The 21,900-nt window shown below is 55.3% G+C and overlaps 1 pseudogene; it reads left to right on the top strand.

Moving 5' to 3' along the window:
• Nucleotides 1–5,572: 5,572 nt before the first annotated feature.
• LOC140681240 (olfactory receptor 14A16-like) lies at nucleotides 5,573–6,504 on the top strand (annotated as a pseudogene).
• The last annotated feature ends 15,396 nt before the right edge of the window (nucleotides 6,505–21,900 follow it).

Consider the following 21,900-nt stretch of genomic DNA (forward strand, 5'->3'; position numbering starts at 1 on the left):
CTGGAGCACTGGCGCTTGGTGCTCTCCTTCCTGTGGAAAGAACTGTCCTTCTCCTCCAGGTGCCCATGGCCAACATTTGGATTCCTCCTCTTATTGTGCTTTTATGCAAAGATTGTTCCCAGATAAAATCTGCGAGGACAGACAGGTCTGGCTGCCTTGGCCACCCAGGGGCCACCTCTCGTCTGCCTTTGAAACACTGGGACCCTGTGCTTTTCTTTCTTATGGGATAAAAGCTCCTTTCACATCCAGGCACCCAAGGCCAAAGTTGGGAATCTGCCTCCAGGATTCCCTATATCCAAGGATTTCTCCCAGGTGAAAGCTTCCAGGAGAGACAAGTCTGGCTGGCCTTGGTTTCCAAGAGCTAATTCTTATCTGCCTTTGAAACACTGGGGCTCTGTGCTTTCCTTGCTGATGAAAAGAACTCTTCTTCCTGCCCAGGTGCCCATGGCCAAAACTGAGATTCCACCTTCAAAATTCTGGATATCCAAGGATTTCCCCCAGATGAAAGGTGCCAGGAAAAAAACAGGTCTGACTCTCTTGGCCTATGGTGACCACCTCTCATCTTCTTCCAAAACACCTGGCTTCACCTGGACTTTTCTTTCCTATGGGAAAAACCATCCATCTTGACCAGGTGACCATGGCCAAAGTTGGGAATCCTCCTCCAGAATTCCCTAGATCCAAAGATTTCTCAGTGATGAAAGCTACCAAGACAAATGGGTCTGACTGGCTCAGCCTCTCAAGAGCCACCTCTCTCCTCCTCTGCCTTTGAAACACTGCGGCTCTGGGCTTTCCTTCCTATGGAAAAGAACCGTCCTTCTTACCAATGCAGAAATGGCCAAAATTTTGGTTCCACCTCCAAAGTTCCTTTATCCAAGGGTTGCTTTCAGACAAAAGCTACCGGGACAGAGAGGTCTGGCTGCCCTTGGCCTCTGATAGCCGCGTTTCATCTGCCCCTGAAACACCGGTGTTCCACGCTTTTCTTCCTGTGTAAAAGAACTGTCCTTCACCTCCAGGCAACCAGGTCCGAAACTGGTATTCCACCTCTAAAATTCCCTATGTCCAAGGACAAAATCTGCCAGCACCATCTGATCTGGCTGCCCTTGGCCTCTGGTGGATGAGCCACAGCCCCTGGAACATTGGGGTTCGTTTGTTCCCTTCCTATGGAGACCATGGTGATACTGTGAGGACCTGGTGGTACTTTCCCTAAAAAAATTGCAATTTGTAAATGTATCTCTCAGAACAATACCTGGCAGCTTTGGCTGGCCTTGTCCTCTAGTGGGCACCTTTCATCTGCCCCTAAAACAGTGGCACTCTATTCCTTCATTCCTGGGGAAAATAGCTGGTCTTCATGTCCAGGAACCACAGCAAAAATAAGAATTGGCCACCAAGCCTGCCTGGGCTCATGGAACCATCTGCAGCCCCGGGCAGATATTGACTCTGGCAGTGCTGCCATCCCCCCTCCAGTGAGAGAAAAGGACACAGGGCAGGCACACAGAGCAGCTACATGAAGACACCGAGGTCAGTGAAGAGGAAGTTGAGTCACAAATGGGAGGGATGAGGAGATGCTTTGATCTCAGGGCTGAAATCCTCTGCTAAAGCTATGGAGAAGGATGTCATTGATACATCAGACTCTCTTTTTCCCTATAAGGCATTGAAAAATATGGGGAGATGACTTGTTCAGCAAAGGCCTCCATGCTAAAGTAAGGAAATATTGAAGTAGCTTGATGCCATGAGGTGTTTGAACAGACAAAGAGAGCAGAGTGATGAGACCCTGTGCCCTCAGGGAGAGAAGAAGAAGATCTCTATTCCCAGAGATTAGGATGATTTCAGAAAGAGATGAAGAGAACCTTTGCTCTTAAACAGCACATCTTTAAACTAATACCACTTAAATTGACATGTCCCCTAAACACAGCTGTGGGGAAATCTGTGAAAAAATGGGAGAGATTTCACAATTGCAGATTTTTCCTAGTGGCTGCTATTCATGGAAAAGAAAAGCCATGAGATAATTGTTGTCTTGTGGAGAAGTCTCCATAACATTAACAAGAGGAGGTTCTTTCCCTAAGTGAACTGAAGAAAGACTATTCTAGAGGTGGAAAACTGACAGAAAATTTTAGATTTTGTCTCTATACATTGTCAGATTGTATGGAGAAAGGAAGTGTTCTGAAAGTTTTGTTCTGATCCTTATTACTCTGTCTTTTAGTTACTCTTAAGAAACTTTTCTTTATACCATTTAAAAGTTTTGAGCCGACTTTGCCTTTCTTCTAATCCTGTTTCAAGAGCAGGAAATGAGTAAGTATATTCTAGTGTGTGCACTGGTAATTAGACAGCACTGAACCCACCACACTTATTGATATATTGCCCAAGAAATCCCAAAATGGTGAACCAAAACCACTACATAAACTTCCTGATGAACTGCCCCAGACCAGAGGGAAAACAAGGCAGAGCAATGGTTTGTCAGGAGGTGCCTGAACCTAATGATCCCTGTGGTGCATTTGGAGCTGAGCCCGGGAACCTCAGGGCCTGAGAGGAGATTGCACAAACCTTTCCAGGAGTCAGTGGCAGAAGAAAACCCCAAACTGTCTCAAAGCATTAATGGGTGCCACTGAGGTCCATCCCCAACACAGGCTCCTCATGGACTCCATGGAGGAGAGAATTGGAGACTCAAAATGGCACAAAAACCTCTCAGTGTGGAAAGCAAAATCCAAAGTACCTGAAAAAAGTTTAGTATCTCAGAGTATTAATGAGCCCCAGTGAGTGTCAGTACAAAGCTCTCAAGGGATTCGTTAAAGCAGATAATTGGGGCCATGATTGCACAAACCTCTCACAGAGTCTGTATCAAAAGGGAAACACCAAATACCTTAAAAGAAATGCAGTTCTGGGAGCATGAAGGAACCCCCAGGGCCATTCCTGGCCAAGGCTCCCTAGGGACTCCTTCCAGCAGATCCTTGAGGCCACTGGGATGTGGGCTAGGGGGGGATGCTGAGGGCAGGACCAGGGGCTGACAGTGCCCAGCCTGGCTGGGGCTGTGCCAGGAGGCCCCAGGGCCTCAGGACAAGGTGTCTCCTCCCAGCCCTTGGTGGCACAGACCCTGCTGTGCCCCAGGGCACCAAGACTTGGCTTCTCTTTGTCCCCACCTGTCATCAGTGCCTCCAGTTCTCTGCTCTGCCTGGGGCCTGGGGACACTTTCTCAGTCGTGTCCCTCAGTGGGACCCATTAAAAGTCCAAGAAACTTTGGAGTTGGATTGTGACTTGGAGTTCTGGAGAGGTTTCTGCAGCTCCCTCTCAGGGCCTGATGTTCAGGGCTGAGCACAAAGAGCACAAAGCCCCAGAGGGTCATTAAAGTCCTTGTGCTGTGTCTGTGCTGCTGAGCTGGGCCGGGCTCCTGGCACAGAGGGTGATCCTGGTAACCAAGGAGAGCTTCAAAAGCACATTTCTCTTGCTGAGCAGCTCTTCTCCCAGCCCAGCAGGGCTGGGGCACTGCCTGCAGCCAGCCCGGGCACAGCACAGAGGCACAGAGAGCTTCAATCAGTCAGGGCTGGGAAGGGGCTGAGAAGTGCCTGGGGCAGAATCACTGCCAGCCCTTGGCACAGGAACCTCTGGCTGCAGGACAATGCAGCTGCAGCTCCTGGAGAGATCTCCTAAAGCTGGAACATCCCAATGCCCACAGCCCCTGTGAGTGCATTCTCTGCTCATCTCCTGTGCAGAGCAGCCAGGGGTGCCCAGGGCTGTCCTGCAGAGCAGGGTCCTGCAGCCCAGGGCGCTGTGCTGGGCCAGGACTCTGCTGCCTGCCAGGGACAGCTCTCAGCCGGCCCTGGAGCTGCTCCCAGCGCTGGCCAGGAGCTGTGGGGGGAAGGAGCCACCCTGAGCAGGGCAGGTGCTGCTGCTGAGAGGGGCTGGGTGGGGCAGGGCTGCTCCCAGCTCCAACCAGCCTGGGCACAGCTCCAGAGGACACTTCCCAAAGAAGGTAAGCCTGGGATTGCTGTAAAGTTGAGCACCTTTCCTGGTAGTGTTTTCAATTTCCTGCTTGGAGCACTGTGGGAAGTTTGGGATGATGACAAAAAGGGTTTTGCTTTTCATATATTTTTCATATAGTCGCAGTTCTGTAAATTATTATGATATAGTTATAAAATTATAATCCTACCTAACTCTATTAAACTCTCAACTATTTTAAACTACTATTATATAGTTAATATAGTTATAATCCTTAATTACATCTAGTATGCTTCCTTACCTTTCTCTTAGATTTTAGAACAATAAGCTGACTGTCTAAATACATTCCTTTAATTCTATATAGTCTTATTATAAGGAAGAGGACCTACAAGAAGAACATTTTCGTTTTTGAATGTGAGCAGGGATAACAAAATCTGGGCAAAGAAGTCTTTGGACCTACTCCAATGGGCTGAGCCAGGGGTGTGTAATTGGGGCAACTGAATCTCCTATTGGATGTTCCTGTTAAATATCCTAATTAATCAATCTTAATGAACTGTTGAAATCAGGGGCTGGGTGTGCCTCATCCCCACTGGGACACCTGGGAGCTTCCAATAAAGGTCTGGTTTTTTACTTTACTTTTCGAACACTGTTGCAAGGGTTCTTTTTTTTCTCTTTTGATTATAGGCAACAGGGGTATGAGAGAAGCAGAAAAGGAATTGTAATCCCAGAATGACAGAATATTCTGAATTGAAAGGATACTCAAAGGATTGTTTGAACATTTACAGAGTGTCCAGAACTGTGACTTTGGGTGGTCAGTCTCTCTGCTGGGAGCCTCCCAAAGGGCCTTCAGCCACTCCTCAGCCCGGACAGCAGCAGCATCACCTCTGCAGGGCCCAGCAGGGCTCTCCTGAGCTGCCCTTGCCCAGCTGCACACAGAGCCTGCCCCAGCCAGGGCCCTGCACACAGGCAGGTTTCTGTAGGGCCGGGCCGAGGGCACACAGGGTGGGATGGGCTCTGCTGGCAGGGACAAGGCACCTCTCAGGAGGGAATGTCCAGGGCCAGGGAGATGCTCAGGGAAGGAGAGGGGGCTGAGCAGAGCAGTGCTGGGGGAACAAGCCCATCCAGCCCCTCACCTTCCCCCAGCCACAGGGAATCCTTTGCCTCTCACATCTCTCAGTGGCAAACTCTGAGTGCAGCAGGAATGCTGGGGATTTCTGACCTCAGAGAGCCAGGAATAGTGTGTGGGTAGGAAAACAATTCCTTAAACCAGCTCCTGCCATTTCCCTTAGAAGTGGTAGTGCAGATGGTACCAAGCCTTCCTGCAATAGGAATTATTCCCCTGAAAAATCCTGAGTACTCAGCCTTGTCCCTCCGCCACACGGCCACAAACCCAGGGAAGCAGGGCAGGGATGGCTCCTCGAGAGCCCCCACGCTCAGGTCTGGCTGCTCCTGGCACACTCAGCCAGCACAACTGGAGCTCAGGCAGGGACCTGGGTGAAGGTTTTCCCAGAGCAGGAACAAGGGTGGGTGAGTCCCAGCAGGACAGGCTGCAGGGAATGGCCCAAGTCTGGCTCCAAACAGCCTCTCCTGACTTGTTCCTGTCCTTTCTCCATGACCAGGTGCCCATGTGCAGCCACAGCAAATGTCCAACAGCAGCTCCATCAGCCACTTCCTCCTGCTGGCACTGGCAGACACGCGGCAGCTGCAGCTCCTGCACTTCTGCCTCTTCCTGGGATCTCCCTGGCTGCCCTCCTGGGCAACGGCCTCATCATCAGCGCCGTAGCCTGCGACCACCACCTGCACACGCCCATGTTCTTCTTCCTGCTCAACCTGGCCCTCAGCGACCTGGGCTCCATCTGCACCACTGTCCCCAAAGCCATGCACAATTCCCTCTGGGACACCAGGAACATCTCCTACACAGGATGTGCTGCTCAGGTTTTTCTGGTTTTCTTCTTTCTTGGATCAGAGTATTTCCTCCTGACCATCATGTGCTACGACCACTACGTGTCCATCTGCAAACCCCTGCACTACGGGACCCTCCTGGGCAGCAGAGCTTGTGCCCACATGGCAGCAGCTGCCTGGGCCAGTGCCTTTCTCTATTCACTGCTACACACAGCCAATACATTTTCCCTGTCCCTGTGCCATGGCAATAGCCTGGGACAGTTCTTCTGTGAAATCCCACAGATCCTCAAGCTCTCCTGCTCCAAGTCCTACCTCAGGGAACTTGGGCTCATTGCTGTTAGTGCCTGTTTCGGACTTGGTTGTTTTGTGTTCATGGTTTTCTCCTATGTGCAGATCTTCAGGGCTGTGCTGAGGATCCCCTCTGAGCAGGGACGGCACAAAGCCTTTTCCACCTGCTTCCCTCACCTTGCCGTGGTCTCCCTTTTCTTAAGCACTGTCATGTTTGCTCACCTGAAGCCCCCCTCCATCTCCTCCCCATCCCTGGATCTGGCCCTATCAGTTCTGTACTCAGTGGTGCCTCCAGCCCTGCACCCCCTCATCCACAGCCTGAGGAACCAGGAGCTCAAGGCTGCAGTGTGGACACTGATCACTGGATGCTTTCAGGGACATTAAACTGCTGGCCAATTTCTGCAAATCATTGTAATAAAAGTCATCTTTGATACTTCTATGTGGTTTCTGTTTGGAGGCTCTTTTTCTTTGTTTTACTATTTTAATCTTGTCCACAATGAAATCACATGGTTTGTGCCATTTCTCTTTTTGATTCTCTCCACCTTCCCTGTGCCCACAGACTGTGTCAAGGAGGGGCTGTGTTCTTGGTGCCTTTAAAGGAACTAAAGGAACTCCCAGTGAAGTTTTCTGCAGAGATGCCCTTTTGTTGCCTTCTCTGGAGCTGCAGCAGCAATGTCTGTGTGCAGAGCTGGGTGCAGATCAGTGCTGGCACAGCAGCTGTGCCCAGGAGCAGCAGCACTTGGTGCTGCCAGTGCTGCTCCCGTGGCCCTGCCCCGCTGCCCTGGTGGCCCTGGTGTTGCTGCAGGGCCTGAGTGCTTTTGGGGATGGGACCAGTCCTGGGGGTGGCAGTGCTGGGGCTGCAGCAGGGACAGGCCAGTTAATATAAATAATTTGTAATATATATAATCATTGATAGTTCTTTTGTGTTTGATTGTGGGTTTTTTTTCATTTTTCCCCTGTGTTTTATTTTTTAAATCTTGTCAACAAAATAAAGCCATTGTTTGTGTAGTTTTTCATTTTATTTACCTCCACCTTCCCTGTGCCCACAGACTGTGTCAAGGAGGGGATGTGATCTCGGTGGCTTTAAAGGAACTCAAGGATCTCCCAGCAGAGTTTTCTGCAGAGATGCCCTTTTGTTGCCTTCTCTGGAGCTGCAGCAGCAATGTCTGTGTGCAGAGCTGGGGGCAGATCAGTGCTGGCACAGCAGCTCTGCTCCTTGGAAGGGAAAGGGAAGGGATGAGATGGGGGCCAAAAAAGGGAATGGGCAGCATTTGAGGGCTGGAGGGAGGGAGCTGTCAACAGGGAGGGGGAAGGCAGCAGCTATGGGAGCTTGCAGCAGGCACAGCTGTGGCCAGCATCAGGTGTGCCTGGAGCTCCAGTGACATTGAGTCCTGGTGCTCTCTTCACTGTCTCCTGGTACTCTGCTTGGGACCCTGGTTCTCTGAATCCAGCAGATGACCTTAGTTCTGCACATCTTTGTCCAAAAATTGTCTGAATTTCCAGGTTAGTGGAGGATGGGCTGTCATCTTCGCTCATGGCTTCAAGGGCTGGAAGACAGATAAACAACCACAGTGAGAGACCAGGGGCTGTGTGACATCACAGAGATCTGTGTAACTTTACAGGGGCTGTTTGACATCACAGATCCTGTGTGACATCACAGATCCTGTGTGACATCACAGATACTTTGTGACATCACAGAAACATCCATGTGACATCACAGAGTGATGTGTGTCATCACAGGGGCTATGTGACATCACAGAGATGTCCGTGTGACATCACAGAGGGCTGTGTGATGTCGGAGAGATCTCAGTGTGACATCACAGAGAAGTGTGTGACATCACAGATATGTCAGTGTGACATCACAGGGAGCTCTGTGACATCACAAAAAGCTGTGTGACCTCATAGGGTCAGTGTGACATCACAGAGATGTCCGAGTGACACCACAGATATGACAGTGTGACATCACAAAGAGCTGTGTGACACCACAGAGAGCTGTGTGACATCACAGATGTGTCCGTGTTATGTCACAGAGAGCTTTGTGACATCACAGAGATGTCTGTGTGACATCACAAAAAGCTGTGTGACCTCACATGCTCAGTGTGACATCACAGAGATGTCCGTGTGACATCACAAAGAGCTGTGTTACATCACAGAGATGTCAGTGTGACATCACAGAGATGTCCGTGTGACATCACAGAGGGCTGTGTTACATCACAGAGATGTCCATGTGACATCACAGAGGGCTGTATGATCTTGCACCTTCTGGAAGATGGAGTATCGCCCACTCTGTATTGCCCGGAGGACATGCAATGTTTGAAGTGCCAGATCTGACATGGCACTACTGACATCCTCTGTCAGGCATTGAAGGGCTGCAAGAGAGAGGAACAGAGCCACGGTCAGATCCCGACTCTGCGGGGAGCCGAGGGGAGCCCCCCCTGCCAGGGCCATCCCAGCCGGCTCTTGCCATGGCCGGGAGGGATCAGGGACCAAGGGGATCAGCCTGAAGCTGCTGGCCACGCATCCCCCACGTGTCCCTGAAATCTCTGTGTGCTCTACCTAGGAGAGCAGAGCTCTCCGCAGCCGGGGCAGGGCTCGCAGCTCACCCCGGCAGCCCCCGCTGGCAGCCCGCTGCCCTGTCTCACCATTGCAGATCAGCTGGAGCTTTTCCTGCTGTCCCCTCAAGCTCCTCCCGGCCGTCCCTGGGAACACAGAGCCTGTCAGGCCCAGCGGCACAGCTCCCTGCCAGCGGCGCTGCCAGCCCTGTGCCCACACGCCCTCCTGGCCCGGCTCGTGGCTCACCCATGAACCTGACGGCGCCTCTCGCAGGGGCTCCTGTGGGCTCTGCAGGTAGGGCAGGGCCCGGCGCAGGTGCTCGGCCGCGCTGCTGCTGTCCTCTGCCAGCTGCAGAGAGCGGCAGGAGGGAAGGGTTGGCCCCGCAGCCCCGCCGGGCCGGGGCTCCATGGGCACCCGGCTCGGGCCGCAGGAGCCTGGAGCAGAGCCCGCGCGGCCTCGGGCTGCAGCAGCGGGCAGGGGCACAGCTGCCAGCCCGCACACCGAGCACCGCGCTCAGGGGGCTTCTCCAGGCTGGGGCTGCGGCTTCCCGGCCCTCCTTACCAGGCACTCGGTGAACTTCCACAGCTTCTGGTTCTTCACCAGCTTTTCAAGATCCCTCCTCTTCAGGAACTTGGCCGCACAAAGCAGCGTTTCCCGAGAAGCCTGGAGAGCAGCAGAGACGCGGAGATGGCCCCACAGCCCAGGGCACAGGACCCGTCCCTGTGCCAGGGCCTGGAGGAGGCTGCAGCCTGCGAGGTGCCAGGGCAGGAGGCAGCCCAGCCCCTGCCAGGGGAACAGCAGCAGCTGCCGAGTCCTCACCTCTGCCACTCGCTGGTTCTCATCATGGCAGTGGAAGGAGAGTGGCAGCAGGCTCTGGTGCACGTGTGTCTTCAGAGCCTCTTTTTCATTTTCCTGTGGAAAAGTCATCAGTGTTCGGAAGAGCAGTATGGAGAGCGGCTGCACTTGGCTATTGTCCTGTATGAAGGGAAGAAAAAGAGACCTCAGCATTGGCTGCACGGGGCTCAGCTTGGTGCAGGCCTGCAAATCCACAGGGCACAAAGTGTCTGGGCAGCAGCCAGTGGCTGTGGCTGGGGGCAGTGAGCCTTACGTGGTCAAGGAGTGGCAGGAGCGCCTCAACCAGCTGCAGTGTGATGGGGCTGGGTGTCAGCATGTCCTTGTCCAAGATGATAAAGTTGAGGAGCATGACTGTCATGCTAACTGTCTCTCCATCCGCATCCCACAGGAGCTCCACAAGACTTTCAGTCAGGCTCACATTTTTTCTCTCTGTGAGGAACACAAGTTTGTGAAATGCCATCCTGCTGCTGCAGGGCCTAGAGGCCAAAGGGCTGTGCCAAAGCACTTGGGCAGCTGAAGCGGGAGGCAGGAGAGCTGGGAGCAGCTGGCCCAGCGCCCAAAGCCCAGCCAAGCCCAAGTGACTGCATTCCTGAGCGCAGCCTCTGCCCTGCCCCCTTCTCACCATCGAGGGATCCTTGATGAGCTCGAGAAGGGCCCTGAGCACCAGGTGACCCCTCTCCTTGCACTCGCTCCTCAGGTGCCTTGACAAGATTTGCAGGACTCTGTCAGCACCGCGTTCACTCAAGTCCAGGCACTCGAGAACCTGAAAGGCACAGGGCAGTGACAGGGGAGCGGCCGGCAGGAGCCCAGAACCGCACAGGGCCGGGCCCAGGCAGCAGCACAGGGCGCGGGCTCCGTCCCAGGCACTGCGGCCAAGAGAGGGCAGAGAGCCGGGAGGCAGCTGAGCGAGGCAGCGCTGGCCTTCAGGCTCACCTCCACAAGGAACGCCAGGGAGGGCAGCTCCCAGCGTGGCTCCTGTGTGCTGAGCAGCCGGAGCAGGTAGCGAGCGATCCGGGAGCACAAGGGGATGGAGACACAGGACATCTCCCTGTCAGGAGACAAAGTAACCAAGGCTGTGGGCCAGGGGGACAAACCTCTCCCAGGACTGACTCACAGAGGTCTGGTCTTTCCCCAGCATCCTGCAAGGGCCCCTGGGCTATTTGGGAGGTGGCTCCTTGTGAACACCCTCCTCTCCCAGCCTTTTTCAGTCTGTTTGGCTGTCCCTCGGTGACAAGGCGCTCTGGCCCATGACCACTGGGACTGTGTGGGGCACCCCAGGCACAGAGCACAAATGTCAGAGGCAGCAGTGTGAAGGGGGTCTCACCTGGCCAGCAGACCCACGGCACAGTGGTGGGTGTCAGCACAGAGCAGCGTGTCCCAGCCGCACTTGCGTTCCATTTCCACCACCACATCCTCGTGCTGCATTTGGCAGAGCAGGGACTTCAGGGTCCAGACTGCAAACCTGTGTGCAGAGCAAAGCCCAGGTCACACTGGGAGCACTGGCTGCTGCCCAGGGATTTGGCAAGGACAGGAGGACTGGGATGGAGCACCTGCTGGGGTTGGTGGCAAGGCCGTATTGCTGCTGGAATCCCTTCCAGAAGGTATCGATCTGCTCTGGCATATCCAGAGTGCTGAAGAACACTTGGAAGAGCAGATGGACAAACAGGCGGGGGAAATACACGGTCACCATCTGTGGGACACAGGGCAGCTGGAGGATCTTCCACATCACCACAGTTGCCTGCAAAGGACAAAGCCCCTCGAGACAGCGCTCAGTGCCGAGGTGTCCGTGTGGCAGGGCCCAAGCACGGGAGGGAGAGGCCGGAGAGACGCAGGGGGAGCACCGGGCCTGGTGGCCCTGAAGCTGCCCCAAGGCCAGGTTTCAGCCCAGCACCTGAGGCAGGGAGATGCCGTGGGGGAGGGAGGATGGAGAGCTGCTGGAGGGGTGGCCTTGGGGCCAGCAAAGGCAGAAACTCACAGCCAGGGCAAGGACAGCCGTGTGGTCCCCATCGGAGGTGCACGTGCTGTGCTCTGGCCAGCTCCCCAGCACCTCGAGGAGTACGAGCATGGCCGGCTCTGCAGTCCTGGGCGAGCACATGATGCTCTTCCACATGGCCAAAGCAGCTCTGTGGGGTCAGAGCTCTGTCTCAGAGGAGTCTGGGACACAGCAGCGTGGCCTGGGTGGCAGCGGGGAGCTGAGCTGCTCTGCCAGCCCTGCCTCTGCCCACTGCCCCTCACTGGCAGCACGCAGGCAGCCCAGCCCTGTGGGGACTGGCCCCTGAGGGGCAGGGGGGAAGCATGGCAGCACGCTGGGGGGCTGGCAGGGGCCAGGGCTGGCAAAGGGAGCAGCCAGAGGGCCCTGGAATTCTCTGTTTGTCAGACACCTGGGACAGGCTGTACAGGGTGAAGGGCTGCTGAGCCTTGTGGACACGTGGGCCCTGTACCTGTCACACACTGGGGCCACACGCAGGAGAGCCATCACCACATCACAGGGCTGTGCCTATGTCAGATCCAGAAGGGGCCTGTACAGATTGTACTCAGGAAACTCATTGGCCACGAGGATGTACCTCACCATGGCAGGCAGCTGGAGAAGGCAGGGGAGACTTGGAAAGCTGCCAGAGGAAGGAATGTGCCCAGCTGCCCCAGAGAAGTGCTTCCCTTGCCACCACACTGCCATGGCCTCAAAGGCTTCCAGGGAGCAGCAGGCGTGGCTTGGGAGGCCAAGCAATTGCTGGGAGGAGAAAAGCCTGGCCACAGGCTGCTCACTTGCTTTGGGCTGGAAGGACCCTCCTGCACAAGCAAATCCAGCAGGGCAGCACTTGGTCTTGGGCTCTGACCACAGTGCCCACGACGCTGCTCTCTTCCCCCTGAGTCCTCTTCATGAATTTGCAAACCATCTGTAGCAGAAGGGCAAGAAGCCCGGGATGTTGCATGGAGTGCTCCGAGCACAGTGCTGGGCTGAGCAGTGCCAGCAGGCCCAGCCCAGGTGGGGATGGCTGCAGGTACCTGCGCTGTTCTGCGGAAGCGGCCACGGGTGCGTTCCTGCTCTCGTGTGCGCTGCACGGCTGCACCTGGCAAAGAGCGAGCGCAGCCCGAGCTGAGGGGCTGCGGGAGAGGCCGGAGAACACAGCCCAGCCCTGCGCTGCCCAGGCAGGGACAGCCCCGCGCCGCCCCAGGGCATGGAGCACGGCTGTGGGGTGTCTGCCCGGCCCCTATTCCATCCTGTCCATGGGCATGGCCCCAGGGGATGGGATGGGATGGGATGGGATGGGATGGGATGGGATGGGATGGGATGGGATGGGATGGGATGGGATGGGATGGGATGGGATGGGATGGGATGGGATGGGATGGGATGGGATGGGATGGGATGGATGGGATGGGATGGGATGGGATGGGATAGGGCCAAGCTGGCTGCAGGCACCAGCCCTGTGGCCCAGCTCTGCCACTCACCCTTCTGTGGTGGCTGGAACTGCTCCACCTCTTCAGGCTGCTGTGCTGGGGCAGCTCCAGGGCCTTTTCTCTCCTCCTTCCCCCAGGCCAGCTTGGGCACGCTCGCAGGTTTGTGCTCTACGTCACTGCCTGGATTCATGGCTACTTGCGGAAGATGAAAAGAAAAAGGTCCGAGTCAGCAAGTGCTGCAGTCGTGCCTTGAGGACACCTGCAAGAGTGAAGTCTGGGCAAGGCTACAGGACAGCAAGTCCTGCACTCTGGTCTTGGGGGCTCCAGCCAAAAGGACAGGAGACTCCTGTCAAGGACGGTGCAAAGCAAATGCCACGGTCTGCCCTCGAGGGCAGCTGCAGAAGAGATGCCTCGGGAAGGCCAGAGGTCACCAAGTGTTCTGGTCTGGCCACAAGGTCACCTGCAGGAGTAATATCTCGGGAAAGCTCCGGGTCAGCAAGGAACATGTGCGCTGTGTGAGGGCTCCTCACAGCACCGCTCTCTCCGTCCTGTCCTGTCGCGTGCACAGGGCACTGTGGAGTGGCCTTGTCACTGCCAACACCTATACCACAGCATGTCACAAAGGGCCCTTGGATACCCTGTCCCGTTCCATTCCACGGTGGCCATGCTGCAGCGTGTCACAAAGGGCCCTTGGATACCCTGTCCCGTTCCATTCCATGGTGACCATGCTGCACCGTGTCACAAAGGGCCCTTGGATACCCTGTCCCGTTCCATTCCACGGTGACCATGCTGCACCGTGTCACAAAGGGCCCTTGCACACTCTGCCACCTGCCCTGGGGCCACCCCCAGCCCCCCAGAGTGGCCCAGGTTGGAAGGAATGCCTTGCCCCATGTGTGTCAGACAGCCCAACAGGATCTTTAGGAACGGCTCAGACCATCAGCAAACGCTGCCCTGCTCATGGGCTCAGAGCAGCAGGAGCCCCCGCAGCTGCCGACGCAGCCACGGCGGGAAGGGCACGGGGCCCTGCACAGAAGCTGGCACGGCCTCCTCGGGACACGTCCCACATGGTGGCCATCCTAAGCACGGCCGTGTGACACAGACCAGGAACGTGTGGGCCAGGGCAGGAATGCTGCTCTGACCCTGGGGCCCGGGGAGCGCTGCTAAACAGTTCTTGGAATATGTAAATTAGCTTGGGAAAAAAGTTTACTATGCATAAGGGGCTATGAATATGCAACAGGCTGGTGTAAGGGAAAAGGTATTCAAGGGGTATCTCCGGAGATAACCGTGTGCTCCTGGCTCAGTGCCGAGATGCACCCGGCCCTAACAACCTTTGCTCTGTGGCCCTTGTCTCCTCTTGTCCTGCATTAAACTCTTTAAATTTTCACAGGGGAGTGAAGGTGTTTTTCACAGCCCCGAGCGGAGAGCTCTGCCCGGCGGCTCCCGGGAAAGGCGGCGGCGCTCGGCAGCGGCCCCGGCCCGCCCGGCCCGCGGGAATTCCCCGGCCCGGGACAAAATGCTGCCCCGAAGGAGCGCTCGGAACGCCCCTGCGGCTCCTCCCTGCCCCGCAGTGCCGCAGCTGCCCCGCTGTGGATGCGCGGCTCTGGAGCAGGGGGGCTCTGCGGGACCCCCGGGCTGTGCCCCCTCCCGGGCCGTGCCCGCCCCGGGGCTGATGCTCGGCCCGGGCTCTCTCGCTGTCCCGGCCCCGCAGGGTCCCGCCGTGAGCGGCACCGCCCGCCCGGCGCCGCAGGGCCCGAGCCCTGCCCGGCCAAGGCTCCGTGTCCATGGCCGGGCCCTGCCGGGGCTGCGGCCCCTGCCCGGCCCGGCACAGCCCGCAGCGCCCGGCGCAGCTCCCTCCGGCCGGGCACTGCGGCTCCCGGCGAGGCGGAATGTTCAGCGCACGGCATCTCTGCCAGCTCTGCTCACATGGGCAAAACCAGCTGCTGCTGAGGCAATCCGAGCTCCCACCAAAGCCTTCCACCCAAAATGCTGCCTTCAGCTCCAACACACCGCTAAGGAATCCAAGAGCAAACTGAAAGCTGATTAGAGAATCTTGCACAATCACATCCAAGAACATTTTGTTATAAAATCACAAATATTAACAGAAGCTGAGAAAGTCAACAATGTTAGAAAACAAGCTTCCAACAATGGGACTCAAAGAGCTAAGGGCATGCCTTTGAGTGGAATGAGCGCTCTCTTTTTGACATGTGAGCGATGCCATGGAATTTCCCAAACCAGGGAAATAGGGAGGCCTGGCAGCAGCAGCTTCACACACAGCAATGACACAGAACAGGGCAGGGCAAGAGGCTGACAAAACTCTAACTGCTACTTGCAATGAAGTACCTTTGTTTCCAGTTCTAATCTAGCCACTATTAATATAGAGTCCAAAAGACTAAAAATACTAGGAATAATAATAACAACTGTACCATTAATAGCAAAAAATGGAGATAATAGAAATAATAAGAATTAATAGTGGTAATGAAAACCCTGCCATACTTACAGCAGGTTTGCATGGACAGGTTTTGGTAAGGGAGGGGCTCTAGGAGCACCTTCTGTGAGAGCAGCTGCTCCTCCATGTCCCACAGAGTCAATTCCAGCCGGCTCCAGGACAGACCGGCTGCTGGCCAAGGCTGGTCCAGTTAGAAATGGCGGTAACGCCTTTGGGATAAGAGATTTAAGAAAATGGGTGATCCTGGAGCTGTGACTGTGAGCAGGGAGGAGCAGGGTGAGGACATGTGAGAGGAGCAGCTCTGCACACCCCCAGGGCAGGGCAGGGCAGGGCAGGGCAGGGCAGGGCAGGGCAGGAGGGGCAGGAGCTGCTCCAGCTGCTGGAGCTGATTGCCCTGAGATTCCCTGGGCAGTCCCTGGTGAGGCAGCTGGGCCCTGCAGCCCATGGAGGGCACGGAGGGCAGAGATGCACCTGCAGCGCCTGCAGGAGCCCGTGCCGGAGCAGGGGGATGCCTGAGCGGAGGCTGCGACCCCGTGAGAAACCTGTGCTGGAGCAGGGAGCTGGCAGGGACCTGCAAACCCCTGGAGAGGAGCCCACGCTGGAGCAGGGCCCTGCCAGGACCTGTGAGCCCATGGAGGAGCGAGCCACGCTGCAGCAGTTTGTGGAGAACTGCTGTCCGTGGGATGAACTCACCGTGGAGAAGTTCATGGAGAAGTGTCTCCAGGAGGGACCCCTGGCACAGCAGGGGACGACTCCTCTCCCCGAGCAGCAGGAGAAACAACAGGGGATGAACTGACCTGAGCCCCCATTCCCTGTCTCCCTGCACCCACTGGGGGGGAGGTAGAGCTGGGAAGGAGGGAGGGAAGGGCAGAAGGAGTTTTTAAAGCTTTGTTTTATTTCTCACTGTCCTGCCCTGATCCCGATAGCAATAAATTCCATTAATATCTCCAATTTTGAAAATGTTTTGCCCATGATGGCATTTGCTGAGTGATCTGTCCCAGTCCTTAGCTCAACCCATGAAGCCTTCATTCTGTTTTCTCTCTCCTGTCCATCTCTGGAGGGGAGTAAGAGAGCAGCTTTGGTGGGTGCCTGGCATCCATCCAGGGTGAACAGACAACACTTCCTTTCCTTCATTCTTTCTTTCCAGAGGTCACTGTGAAGGGGTTGAGTGGGGCTTTGATGGAGGGAGTGAAGGTGGTGGGGAGTGGTGGGGACAGGAGCCACAGGGATGTGGGACAGGCACCAGAGGGGCCTGGGCAGCTGTCAGGGGGCACGGCCTGTCCCCCTGGCCCAGCAGCAGGGGACAGGGGGCACGGCCTGTCCCCCTGGCCCAGCAGCAGGGGACAGGGGGCACAGCCCGTCCCCCTGGCCCAGCAGCAGGGGACAGGGGGCACGGCCTGTCCCCCCTGGCCCAGCAGCAGGGGACAGGGGGCACAGCCTGTCCCCCGGCCCAGCAGCAGGGGACAGGGGGCACGGCCTGTCCCCCTGGCCCAGCAGCAGGGGACAGAGGGCACAGCCTGTCCCCCTGGCCCAGCAGCAGGGGACAGGGGGCACGGCCTGTCCCCCTGGCCCAGCAGCAGCCCCGTGCCCTGCCCAAGGTGCCCCAGAGGCAGGGGTAGACCCCAGTCCCGGGGCAGCGTTTCTGCCCCGTCCCCTGTCCAGCCCAGCCTGCCCCGTGTGCGCAGTGACCGCTGGCACGGGCTGCACTGGACACTGTGACCTGCTGGGGACACTGAGAGCTGCCCCGCTGTGACACTGCCCTTGGGATTTCACAGGCACCAAACAAACCCCAGCCAGCACCGCCCCTTGTCTTGTCCCAGGCACCAGGGCACATCCCAGCCCCACTCCTGGTGATGTCCCAGGCACCAGGGAACATCCCAGCCCCACTCCTGGTGATGTCCCAGGTACCAGGGCACATCCCAGCCCCGCTCCTGGTGATGTCCCAGGTACCAGGGCACATCCCAGCCCCGCTCCTGGTGATGTCCCAGGCACCAGGGCACATCCCAGCCCCGCCTGGATTTTCTTTTCATTTCTATTTGCTCTTTCAAAACTCTAAAAAGCAGGTAAAAATAAAGATGTTGAGCTAAGACAAGGATGGGGACATGGGGGTGGTTCTTGCAGGGGATGTGGGGGATGCTGGGTTTGAGGGACTTGAGGGTTCCTGGGAGGGACCTGGGAGTTGATCAGGGTTTTGGGCACCCCAGGCTGAGCGGCTCCAGTTGCACTGGGAGACCCTGGTGGAGGTTCTGGGCAGTTGGTCAAGGACCCCCTGCCCTGGAACTGTCCCCATGTGTCCCCATCCCATAGCCCGGTCCCCCTGCAGTGGCTGCCCCATTCCTTACTCCCCTTCCATACTCCCCTTGCCCCTGCCTGTTCCCATGTCCCCCCTATCCCGTTCCTGTCCTGCTCCCATCCCAATCCGGACCCCATTCTCGATCCCTGTACCGTATTCCCTGTCCTGTCCCCATTCCCAGTCCTATTCCCTGTCCCCATTCCTGGTCCCTGTCCCCATTCCCTGTCTCTGTCACCACTCCCAGTCCCTGTCTCCATTCCCATTCCCCATTCCCTGTCCCCATTCCCATTCCCTGTCCCCATTCCCAGTGAGACATTAATTTGGAAGAATTAAGAATTTTAGGAAGTTAAGATGATAGTTAAATTAGATGTTGCTGACTTAGTGGAAGTAGATAAATAGGCTTTGTTCATAGTTAACAGTAGCTGGATCTTAGATAAGATATCCAGGATCTATTAACTCATTGCTTCTCAGCTTTATGTTTGGGTAGCTGTGCTTATCATGAGGAACAGAATGTGACAAACAGATTTCAGGGACACAAAAGCAGTTGCAGACTTCCCCTACTTTAGGAATCCATTAAGCACAGGAAAACGGCAAGGATTCATTTGTCACGTGTGCATGGGAAAGGCAGAAAGGTCAGAACGAGGAAGACTTATTTTACTTCTTAATTTTGGAGAACCCTCCCCAAAATGGACCCCTGACTCATTTCAGGGAACAGAACTACACATGCTTAATAGCCTTTCTGCCAATTAGCATATGAAGCGGAGCAGAGGAAGTGACAGGGATATGAATATGCATTCATATTTTGTGTATTCAAGACTTCTGTCAATAAAAAAGCTTTGTAACACCTGTAATTTTTGCACTGTGCATTAGGAAATTATCCCAGGTACTGCCCGGCTGTCTCAATAAACATACATTTTCTGACTTTAAACTCTTAGAGAGTTTTTGTCCGTCTCAGTTGGATATCGATATTGGATCGATATTCATATTTTAGTAAATCATTATCGTAAAGAAGTCCTAGTATGTGTATTAACATGTATTTTCTTAATATTCTAGCAATTATTCTTGCATTGCTTCAAGATATAAGTTAACTTTGCATAAGTTAATAGTATTCAAAATCCATGTTCTGTTCCTATTATTATTTATTATACAAAGAAAAAAGGGGAAAGGGGTTGGATTGAGGGTACTCCCTCCTCCCCTCTGAGTCTGTTCTCATGTTTTACAATAAATCCTACAACAGTACAATACTGCTGCCTAAAATATGGACACTGGAAACCACAGACAGCATTACAAATGATCACCTGCCTCATGGACAGTTCATAGAAGGACTTGATTTGTTTACAAATTATTTCTCATGTTTACAAACAGTTTTTCTGTTTACAGACTGTTTTCTGGGAGTTTGTTTTTTCTCCAAGGGATCAAGTGCTTAAAGGTTGATTTTTAAAATAGGGTTTTTCTCTGAGGGCTAAATGGGCTCAGGGTTAAATAGCTTTCTGCTTGTAGAGATAAGTTCAATTTGTAACCAAGAAGCATTATGCCTGTGGCCTGAGTTCTCCCCTAACAGTTCCTGGAGGGGAATGCTGCAGCTCCAGTGTAAATTAGATGCACGCTGTCCTCTGTCACCATGTTTGCAAAGGGCCCTTGCAGATGGGTGACAGAGAACAATACACAGAATTTTATAAAGAAAAGAAAGGTGAGATGTTACCATGATTGACAGGGGTCTTGACCAATCAAATATCTCCCAAAACTGCAGGCACCTCACGGGCCAGAACCTGAAGGGGCGTGGAGCTCAAACCAATGAGAGCTTCCAGGCCTGGCCTTTCAAATGCCCTGTGTAAGGGGGGGCTTGGGAAATAAAATCTCTCTGTTGCCCCATGAACTCGGGAGGAGCAGTCTTTGTCTCCTGTGCCCTCGCTGCCCCACCAGACCAAAGAGATGTTCACCAGGGCCCTCCCTGTTTGTGGCCGTCCAGTGCCGAGCTGAGCAGGCAGCCAGTTGTGCTTGCACGTGAGCTGCCACAGGAAGACACACAGCAGCTGGAGATTTGAATAGCAGGGCTTGGCCAATTCTTTTTCTTTTCGAATGCAAGAAAGACGCAAAAGCACAAGGAAACGTGACAGTGTTTTGGTGGATTCTCTTTGTCCTGTGAAGTTGAGTAGCTGTTGGTGTTTCTGTGCTGCTGCTAATCCCTTCCATGAAAGAATCATTCCGGGAAGGAGCAACAACATCTGACACGCACCAAGTGTTGCCACCAGTTGCTCCAGGTGCTGCTACCAACAGCCCCTGTAGGATGGAGCACAGCCCCCAGTGCACACCAAAAGCCAGGGAATCTCAGGAAAATGGGAAACTGGACAAGACAAACACAGATCTGAACCAATGTGGTTAATCAAACGTTCTCCATTTATTCGAGATAAGATGGTAGTTTATATAAGCTTCTACATAGTTTCCAGAAACAAAGGCACTCTGATTGGTAGGCTAACATTGTTTACCTTTCCTTAAAGTGGCTTGAGCCTTACACTATAAACGTATACTAATTCACACCCAGACAGCCCAGTGGTCCCTGTCACACCTTAATACTATTTCTATCTGCGCCCCAAGCTCTGAATTTCTAACTGCGTCAGAGGCTTGAGGGCCTCACAAGGCCCAAATCTGAGGCCTAGACTGGAGTAGCTCAAATCTCATAACTCATGTCCTCTTTCTCTGAAAAATGCTGCAACACACACCAGCTTTGGCTGCCCTCTGGCAGAGAAGCCCTTTTGGGGCACAGGTTTCTGGGGCAGCAGACGGGCACCGGTGCTGCCAGGGCTCGGGGGAACTCTGCTTCGGCGGGGACTGTGCCTCAGCGGCTGATGTCAGCGCTCCCCGGGCCCCAGGGTCAGAGCAGCATTCCTGCCCTGGCCCACACGTTCCTGGTCTGTGTCACACGGCCCTGCTTAGGATGGCCACCATGTGGGACGTGTCCCGAGGAGGCCGTGCCAGCTTCTGTGCAGGGCCCCGTGCCCTTCCCGCCGCGGCTGCGTTGGCAGCCCTGGGGGCTCCTGCTGCTCTGAGCCCGCAGAGCAGGGCAGCGTTTGCTGATGGTCTGAGCCGTTCCTAAAGATCCTGTTGGGCTGTCTGACACACCTGGGGCAAGGTATTCCTTCCAACCTGGGCCACTCTGGGGGGCTGGGGGTGGCCCCAGGGCAGGTGGCAGAGTGTGCAAGGGCCCTTTGTGACACGGTGCAGCATGGTCACCGTGGAATGGAACGGGACAGGGTATCCAAGGGCCCTTTGTGACACGGTGCAGCATGGTCACCGTGGAATGGAACGGGACAGGGTATCCAAGGGCCCTTTGTGACATGGTGCAGCATGGTCACTGTGGAATGGAATGGGACAGGGTATCCGAGGGCCCTTTGTGACATGCTGTGGCAAAGGTGTTGGCAGTGACAAGGCCACTCCACAGTGCTCGGTGCACGCGACGAGACAGGATGGAGAGAGCGGTGCTGTGAGGAGCCCTCGCACAGCCGCTCGTTCCTTTCTGACCCGGAGCTTTCCCAAGGTATTACTCCTGCAGGTGACCTCGTGGCCAGACCAGAGCACTTGGTGACCTCTGGCCTTCCCGAGGCATCTCTTCTGCAGCTGCCCTTGAGGGCAGACAGTGGCATTTGCTTTGCACTGTCCTTGACAGGAGACTCCTGTCCTTGTAGCTGGAGCCCCCAAGACCAGAGTGCAGGACTTGCTGTCCTGTAGCCTTGCCCAGACTTCACTCTTGCAGGTGCCCTCAAGGCACGACTGCAGCAGTTGCTGACTCGGACCTTTTCCTTTTCATCTTCTGCAAGTAGCCATGAATCCAGGCAGTGACGTAGAGCACAGACCTGCGAGTGTGCCCAAGCTGGCCTTGGGGAAGGAGGAGAAAGAAGGCCCTGGAACTGCCCCAGCACAGCAGCCTGAACAGGTGGAGCAGTTCCAGCCACCACAGAAGGGTGAGTGGCAGAGCTGGGCCACAGGGCTGGTGCCTGCAGCCAGCTTGGCCCCATCCCATCCCATCCCATCCCATCCCATCCCATCCCATCCCATCCCATCCCATCCCATCCCATCCCATCCCATCCCATCCCATCCCATCCCATCCCATCCCATCCCATCCCATCCCATCCCATCCCATCCCATCCCATCCCATCCCATCCCATCCCCTGGGGCCATGCCCATGGACAGGATGGAATAGGGGCCGGGCAGACACCCCACAGCCGTGCTCCATGCCCTG

Source organism: Taeniopygia guttata, chromosome 33 (genome assembly GCF_048771995.1).
Source record: "Taeniopygia guttata chromosome 33, bTaeGut7.mat, whole genome shotgun sequence".
NCBI lineage: Eukaryota > Metazoa > Chordata > Aves > Passeriformes > Estrildidae > Taeniopygia > Taeniopygia guttata.